Genomic DNA, 8,369 nt, shown 5'->3' with positions numbered 1-8,369 from the left:
TGGGAGGGGGGCCGCTCTGGCTCATAAAGCATCCGCAGAGCTACTTCCTCTTCACGACAGAGAGACACCCAAGCTGGTCTCACTTCCCCGCCACCCCATGTTCCCCCAACGCAACAACTTCCAGGAACTCCCCCCTCAGGAGGCCGCATGGGAACAAAGGCCGAACAGAGTCGGTGAACCCAGAGACGGCCGACAGCGTCAGGGTCCTTTCGGGTGAAGAGACCTAAGAGCCCGAGAGGATATTATTAGCATTTTGCTTTAAATGTTGTTGCATCTGAATCTCTGCGCAGTGGGGAGGGCACAGGGAAGAGTGTGAAAAGAGCCAGATTAAGCAGAGCAATATTTCTTTATTTTCCCTAAAATGACAAGCTTTGGCCATCTGTTCCTATTGCATCAACCCATTCAAAATACTAAAATGCAAATTCCTCGCCGTCAGCCAGGGCCTTTCAGATGATAAATGACCAAAACCTCCCTGATTTCAGCCTCTGGAGACAGGCGTGCCACCTGCAGCTGGGCCAGCGCTCTCGAGCCCCCCAGTGAGAAACACCTGATGTGGCAGGCTCCTCGCCCCCTCTCTCCCTCCCACGCAGGACGCGGGGTCACCTGGAGACACTGCTGTGCGGGGTTCTCCTGGCACCCTCGGCCCGCACACCGGAACTGCCACCCAGCAGGTCCCAGTAAACATTGCTTGAAGGAATACATGCGTGAATGAGTAATTCCCCCCCAGAAATGCAGACCTTTGTTCCAATACAGTTTTTGTTGGTTTGTTGTTTGTTTCTGTCCAGGAAAATGGGAGGAGAAAGAACAAAAAACCAAGATCCTCCTGGCAGGAAGGGCGAGTCAACAGAAACTTGGCATCCCTTCGTGCTCCTTCCCCTTTGAGGGCGATAACTGTGCCCTTGAATTTCTCCTCGGTTTCTCACCAAGGAGGGACCGAAATTAAAAACCTTGGAGGGTAATTAGCAACAAAACGTTCTGATGTCAAGAAGTGCATTTTATGGGACCATATTTATAATATTAATTGGGCCTCTGCGTAGCCAAATGGTGAAATTATTGCTCCCATACAAATGGGCCCAGAAGAGAAAAACAGCCCAAAATAGCACAGATATTGCAAAGCAGGACAGAGGTGATTTCTCTCCGCGTGAGAAGCGACCGATTGCAGTGCCTTCCCCAATCCGCTTGCGTGAAGTGCAAAAGGGAGCCTGTGGGGCGCAGCCGGGCCCACCCCATCTCTGAACTGCTCCGGGGCTGGAGCTGGAAAGGGAGCAGAGCCCGCTCCCACCACGCGGCATGCTTTTCACCGGAGGTGTGAGGAGTTTAACCAGTCACCCACCACGTGTTTATTGAGCACCTATTATGGGCCAGGGCAGGGAAAGCTCACGGTCTTTCCCGGTACGGAGTTTGCCATCCAGTTGCGGGGGGAAGAGACACTGAACCAATTATCACACCGAGAATCTCTAATTAAAGACATAAGTTCTAGGGCAGAAGAGCACAGTGTACAAAGCGAGCACCCGCCCGGGGGCCTGACCTAGTTTGGTAAATCCGGGAAGACTTCTTGGAGGAAACAGTGTTTAAACTGGCACCTGACAACGCAGATGAGTCAGCCACGTACAGAAGGAGAGAAAGTGCTCTGGGCAGAGGGAGCAGTATTTGGGGAGGTAGGTCTGGTGAGGAGGGAGCTGGATGTATCCGAGATATGAAAAGGCCAGTGTGGCCCTAGCCATTTTGGCTCAGTGGATAGAGCGTCGGGCTGTGGGTCCCGGGTTCGATTCTGTCAAGGGCACATGTCCAGGTTACGGGCTCTGTCTCCAGTAGGGGGCGTGCAGGAAGCAGCCGATCAATGATTCTCTCTCATCATTGATGTTTCTCTCTTTCTCTCTCTCTCTCTCTCTCTCCCCCCCCCCTTCCTTCCTCTCTGAAATCAATAAAAATATAGAAAGAAAAAAAGAGAAGGCCAGTGTGATCAGGATGCAATGAGTGAGCAAGTAAGTGGACAGTGGGAAGAGATGTGGCTGCAGAGGGCGGCAGGGCTGTGTCTTGGGGCTTCCTGGGACCCATGACATGGGGGCAGCAACCATTGCCAGGCCTTGGGGCAGAAGCAGAGGTGAGAGATGTAAGAAGGGGCCCTACGGCCAGGCCCCTCAGGGGGATCCTGGGCTTGTTGGGGGGCAACCCAGGCCAAGGCCCATCCCCTGGAGTCCTGGGCTCGGCCGCATATTTGCACATTCCCCACCCTCCAAACACCTGTGCACTCCCCACCCAGGGCCACTCGGCTTCCCCTCCTCTTTGAGCCAAGCCTTCCGGGATCTCAACATGCTCCCCTGGGTATAGGCGGAGCCCCACCTCCCAAGACGCAGTCATGGTTTAGGGAGCCCTCGGGGAGTGATCTGGACCAGGAGCCGTGTGATTTCTCATGAGAGCTTCTTGCCAGGTGGCCCCTGCTGAAACCCCAACCCCAACCTGCCAGTCTAGGCCCGTGGGTCGGCAAAACTGCGGCTCTCGAGCCACATGCAGCTCTTTGGGCCCCTTTGAGGGGGGGCTCTTCCCACAAAAATAACCATGGTGCGGGCGCATTTGTACCGGGGCGATTGAAACTTCGTGGCCCATGCGCAGAAGTCGGTATTTTGTAGAAGAGCCACACTCAAGGGGCCAAAGAGCCGCATGTGGCTCGCAAGCCGCAGTTTGCCGACCACTGGTCTAGGCTACTGCCAGGCCTTGGGCTTTTTCAAGTGGCCTCACAACGTACGAGTCGAGCGTGAGGTCTCTGGGTTCATATCCAAATCCGGAGCCTTCTCCCCGTGGCTCTCTCCTCCGAGACCTGGGAAGAATGACAGCTTCTCGTCAGGGGTGCCCGGGAGCGGGGAGCCGGGAAGAGCTCCCAGGGCTCGCACAGGGTAAGCATTCACTCCACACTGGGCCTCGCCCGCTCCCCACCCCCTCAGATTGCCTCCCAGAAGTGGCGGGTCCCCTGGCATTTGGGGAACCAGGCTGAGAGCTGACTCGGCCCCCCGTCCAGCTGGGCTGGCCTCCCACGCCCGCCTCTCACCAGCCCCTTCTCTCTAGTCAACACCAAAAGGTATTGATTTCCCTGAGTTGTTTCCCAGAGAACCACATGTGCCCTCGGTCCCCCTCCGGGGTCCTCACCTCCCCTGCTCACAGCAGCTGCCCAGAGCCACGGGGTCCCCGGCTGCCCGCCGAGGCCCAGCCCTGCTTCCCTTGGCGCCGGTGTAAAGGTCAACGTGACTTTCCCCCCATTATTGCCCTGTGTCTTGTCACACAGACTCTCTCTGTTTCATGCATTAGTCACCGTCTTGCTATCAAATTAAATATTCCTCGGTGGTTATTTTTAGAGAAATCTTTTTCTAACAGTACGTGGCGCAGTGATGTGTGAGCACCCACAGCTCTGGAATCCAGCAGGAGCCGGCGGTCCGAGCCGCATGAGGCTCCGGTTCCTGGGACAGCAGCAGCCCGGGCCGCCGTGGGGTGTCACCCAGCTCTGTCCCTGGGGCTCCTCACCCCCGGGCGGGGATGACCCCAGCAAAGGCCCAAAGGAGGCTCTTGGCACAAGTGCGAGTGAAGCAAAGCATGCAGGTGCCACCCCGGCCGCGTGTGTGACTCGCTCCTCGTTCCTAGGACACGGGCACTGGTCCTGATTGTGCCCCTAACCCCCGCCCCTGCTCCCCCCCCCCCCCCCGAGCCTTCATCAGTGAGGAAGGTAATGCTTTGGACTCCATCTGTGTTTTCATTTCATCTCTCAACTTGTCCAGGAGTTGGCTGGGCGAAGAGCACTGCTTCGGGAGCGACCTCTCAGAGGGCATCTGTGGGCTACAAATGGTCAGGGCGGGAGGCCACGCGGACCGAGAGATCTGGGAAGGCCTGGCTGAGGAGGCCAGGTCTCAGGGGACGAGGCTGGTGGAACACGGCTCAGGAGTAGAGACCTCCTCTCGGTGGAGGCCGCAGGCACCAGGGCGCAGAGAGAAGCAGAGGCGTGTAGGAAGCAGTGGCCTGACATCTCCTTAGGAGAGGTGGCAGGCGGGTGAAGACAGGTGACAGAGTTCCTAGCAGTCGGTAGAGGGCAGGCTGGCCAGTCGGTCAAGGTCAAGGGATGCTTCCAAAGTCTTGCCGGGTCCAGGAGCGGTGACCGGGGACGGAGTCACTGATGGGTTCGGGGAGGATCGGCGGGGCAGGCTGGGAGGCTGCTGTGACGGGGCCATGGTTCCCTGAGGTCAGGATGTGGGTCTGGCCTGGGGAAGTGGCCCTAAAAACTGGGCAGTAGGCAGAAGGGACCACAACAAGCCCCAGGAGGAAGCAGGTGGCCATGGAAACTGGCTGGCAGGGGCGTGGGAGACACAAAGGTTGACCTTGGACCCCACAGTGGGCGAGCACAGCCCAGCGGGGCCTGGGGAGCCACGGGGAGAGCCCACTCGGAAAGTTACACGCGTGAGTCACTGGGTAGGATCTGCTCCCTCCCAGGAGGGGACATAGAACCAGTAGAGCAACAAATGGGAAAAGGAGCATCTTCCCTAACCGTCACAGACAGATGGGCTACCATGAGACCCCTTCTCTGGCCCATCGAATGCAGAGAGAAGTGTAAAGGACAGCGCACAGGCAGGCAGGCAGGTGACACAGACTGCTCTGTGTGATCCTCAGCGGGGGTCCAAATACCCCTGCCCGCTCTACACCGCAAGCGGGTATCATAAACCCCCAAAACGCCAGTTCTGTGGAAATGGGGCGAGGGCAAGCGCCACCCCCATAGATACCAATACAAGATTGTCTATCAAGGTTGGGAGTAAGCCAAATACCATCATGGGATAAGTCCATTAAACATGAGGTGCTACCCAAGCAATGTTATGCAACCAATAGCAACGGAAGCCGCATATCAACATGGCGCACGTCTGTTATGTAACATGGAGTGAACAACAATCAGGCCCGGCCCTCCGTTCACAGCACAGTTATAATTATGCAAGAACAACTGCATGTAGAAACGACCCAGAGTGAGACAGACCGGTTCCCCCCTTTCCCGCAGTTCCCCAGTGAGCATGTGTAGCGTTTCTGACAAACTTGTCCGTGGAAAGCAGGGCGGCTTTCTCGGGAAATGACACACGTGGGCAGCACGAGGGGCTGGGCGGCCCCACACCCCGCTGCCCTCACTCTGGAGGCTGCCCTCCTACCCTTTGGGGAGCCTGTCCCTCCTGTGATGGGCGAGGAGGACTTCTAGAAGCTGGGTTCTCGGGATAGAGAGCCAGGGACGGCCCTGGCCAGGGCTCCATGTCCGCGTCCTCTCCTCTCTCCGCAGCCTGTCTGGCCTCCACATCCACCCTGGCAGCCGGAGGTCTTTGTTAAACTGTAAATCCCAGCGTGGGATTCCTCCAGCGGAAAGAATGGCCTCCCAAGAAACGAAACGGCAGCCACTTTCTTCGTCTTACTCTGCTGTCGCCACTGCCATTCTGTGTTGTGTCAGAAGTCCCTGCCTGTGCACAGGCAAGAAAAACAGAGGCGGAAAGACTGGGAGGGAAGAAGCGAAGCCGCCTTTATTCACTGGTGATGTTATGGGGAATGTAGACAACTACTGGAACCAGTGAGTACATTTAGCCGTGTCCCAGGATGCGAGGTTAACAGGTAAAAATCAATTGCATTTTGATAAACTAGTAATACACTACTGGGAAATTTTAAAAAATTTTAATTCTACTTGCAATAGTATCCAAAATAAAAAAATGCTAGCAATTAATGCAATGCACGATGTGCAAGACTGTGAAATATTGCTGAGAAAAATGAAAGAAAACCTAAGTAAATAGAAAGATATGCCACGGTCATGGATCGAATGTGATCAATACAGGATGATATTGCCAAATATATAGACAATCAGGTGATCAGTGGAAGAGAAGAGAGTCCAGAACTAGACGCACACATGTACAGTCAAGTGGTTTTTGATGAGTGTCATCAGAATTCAACGGGGAGAGAAATCTTCGTTTTTCTTCAAGAATGGTCCTGTCTAGATATCCATGTGGGGAGAATATAAGCCTCAATCCTGAGCTCCCACTACACTCCAAAATCAACCACAGGGGGGTCATGGCCCCACATGTAAAAATCAAGATTCTAGGAAAGAAGGAAAAATAGAAGGTATGTGTGTGACCTTGGACTAAGCACAGCTTTATTAGAGAGGACAGAGAGAGAACTAATTATACAAGAAAAGGCGATAAAGTGAACTTCTCGTCGTTCATCCTCCTCCTCCTCCTCAGAGGCCTTCCCTGAGCCTCCTGTCGCAGCTGTCACCCCACTTTGGCTACGGCCCTGTCATTAGAGAAGGACCTCCATCTGCTTAGCTCTCCCCAGCCCACAGCCTGGGAGGCCCGCCCCAGGAGACACCCCCACCAGCGCATCCCCTCGTCTTGTGCAGTGAGCAGCCCTGTGCCCCACCGTCCCTGGATCCCCTCAGGACCCTGTGAGGACAGATTCTCTGGATCTGCCTGGCTACCATTGGACAGAGCCTCCTCTGCCTCCCTTGTCCTCCCCCATAGCCATGGCCAACTCCGCTGCATAGACCACTAGACCCCGGCCTGCCCGGGACCTTCAGAGAGAGAGGCCCCAAGCGCAGGCGGGCAGCTCAATCAGACAGGGGCTCTGACTGCAGCTGGAAAGCCCTTTTCACAAATCTTTGTCCATCCAAACCTGGCTTGCCTTTCAAATGTATATGTCACCACCTCTGGGAAGCCTTCTATGATTGCCCCCAGTTGAAAGTAGCATTCCTTTCTGTGACCCCCTGCAGCAGAGAGGGCAGTGGCTACTAGCTTGGGGCTCAGTGTCTCCATGTGTAAGTTGGGAATGTGAGGACTGAGATGATCCAGGTAAAGCGCCAGCACCCTCCCGGCACACAGTAGGCACTTAGTCAATGGCAGCTGTTCGTCATGATGTTATGGTCTCCCCCTCCACCCAGGCAAGACCACAGCTCCTCAAGCTCTGGCACACAGTAGGCATCTACTGAATGCTCACCCGGCTGACCAGCAGGTGGCCCCACACCCTAATTAACCTGCCCTGCCCAGCTGCTCTGAGCCCAGCTGCTTCTCCTGGTCAGGAAACAGAGGGCAGGGCCGGCAGAGCCCGGACAGATCAGCATGTCACCGAGTAGGCAAGTGGGCTGCACGGTGAGCAAGGCCTTCGGACTTGGCCCCCCTCTCCCTGTCTCCACCGCAGCCCTGCCCACCTTGGGAGGATTGAGGCCCAGCAAAGTGTTTGATACGCCCGAGACCACAATCTGTCAACTATCCCTGACTCATCAGTGTCTCATTCTGCTGATGGGGAACCTCAAACAGAACAGCCACCCCAGACCCTTCAGTGCCAGTTCCGGTGGTTAGAGCATGGCCCTTGCACGGAAGGGTCTTGGGTTCAATTCCCGGTCAAGGGCACGTACCTGGTGCAGTTCACTCCCTGCCCCCAGTCAGGGCACCTGCGGGAGGCAACATGTCAATGATTCTCTCCCTCTGTCTCTGAAAAGCAATGGGAAATGCTCTAGGTGAGGATGACAACAACAAAGCAGCCTTGCCCACGGCTTCCAGCGGTTCTCAACCTTCCTAACGCCGCGACCCTTTAACACAGTTCCTCATGTTGTGGTGACCCCCAACCATAAAATTGTTTCGTTGCTACTTCATCACTGTAATGTTGCTGCTGTTATGAATCGTCATGTAAATATCTGCTATGCAGGATGTATTTTCAGGGGTCGCGACCCACAGGTTGAGAACCGTTGGTTGTAAACCAAAGCGCGGGTCTCCTGGCTCTAAACAAAATAACCCACACGCAGGGCGGGCGGTGGGCTTCCCAGACCCCTCCCTGCCTGCTGGCCTCCACCCCGAGGGGCGACCATGCCGGCTGCCCAAAGGGACAAAGGGAGGAACGTCCCAGCTGGCTGCGGGGCAGCTGTGAGGACGCACTAGGGGTGCGAAGGGCTCAGCGGCCAGGTCCGGAGACAGCTGCCCGGGCTGTGCCCTCTCCCTGCCCGGGCGGGAGCTGCAGGCTCTCCTGGGAACCTCGAGGCCCCTGCAGGGCTCGCGGCAGAGGCGCGTTGAGGCCCAATTGTGACCCCGCGGTGGAGGGGCTGGTAGCGGCGGAGGGGGACGGGTGCAGAATATCAATGAGCCCGGCCGCGGGAAGCCAGCCAGCGCCAGGTTGGCAAGGCAGAGCACCCGCTCTCGGCTGGGTCAGGGGGCATCCCTGGGAAGAAACATCTCACACGCGCATGCACGGTGCACACACATGCACACACACAAGCGCCCCCACGTGCACGTGTGAAGACTCCTCATGGCTTTATTGGAAGCTCCCAGGGAAATGACCTGGAGCCCCGCAAATGCCTGCGTCTGAACAGGATGAGGCGAGCG

The sequence above is a fragment of the Myotis lucifugus genome, unplaced genomic scaffold (genome assembly GCF_000147115.1).
Source record: "Myotis lucifugus unplaced genomic scaffold, Myoluc2.0 scaffold_614, whole genome shotgun sequence".
Taxonomy (NCBI): domain Eukaryota; kingdom Metazoa; phylum Chordata; class Mammalia; order Chiroptera; family Vespertilionidae; genus Myotis; species Myotis lucifugus.
This window is presented reverse-complemented; position numbering follows the sequence as displayed.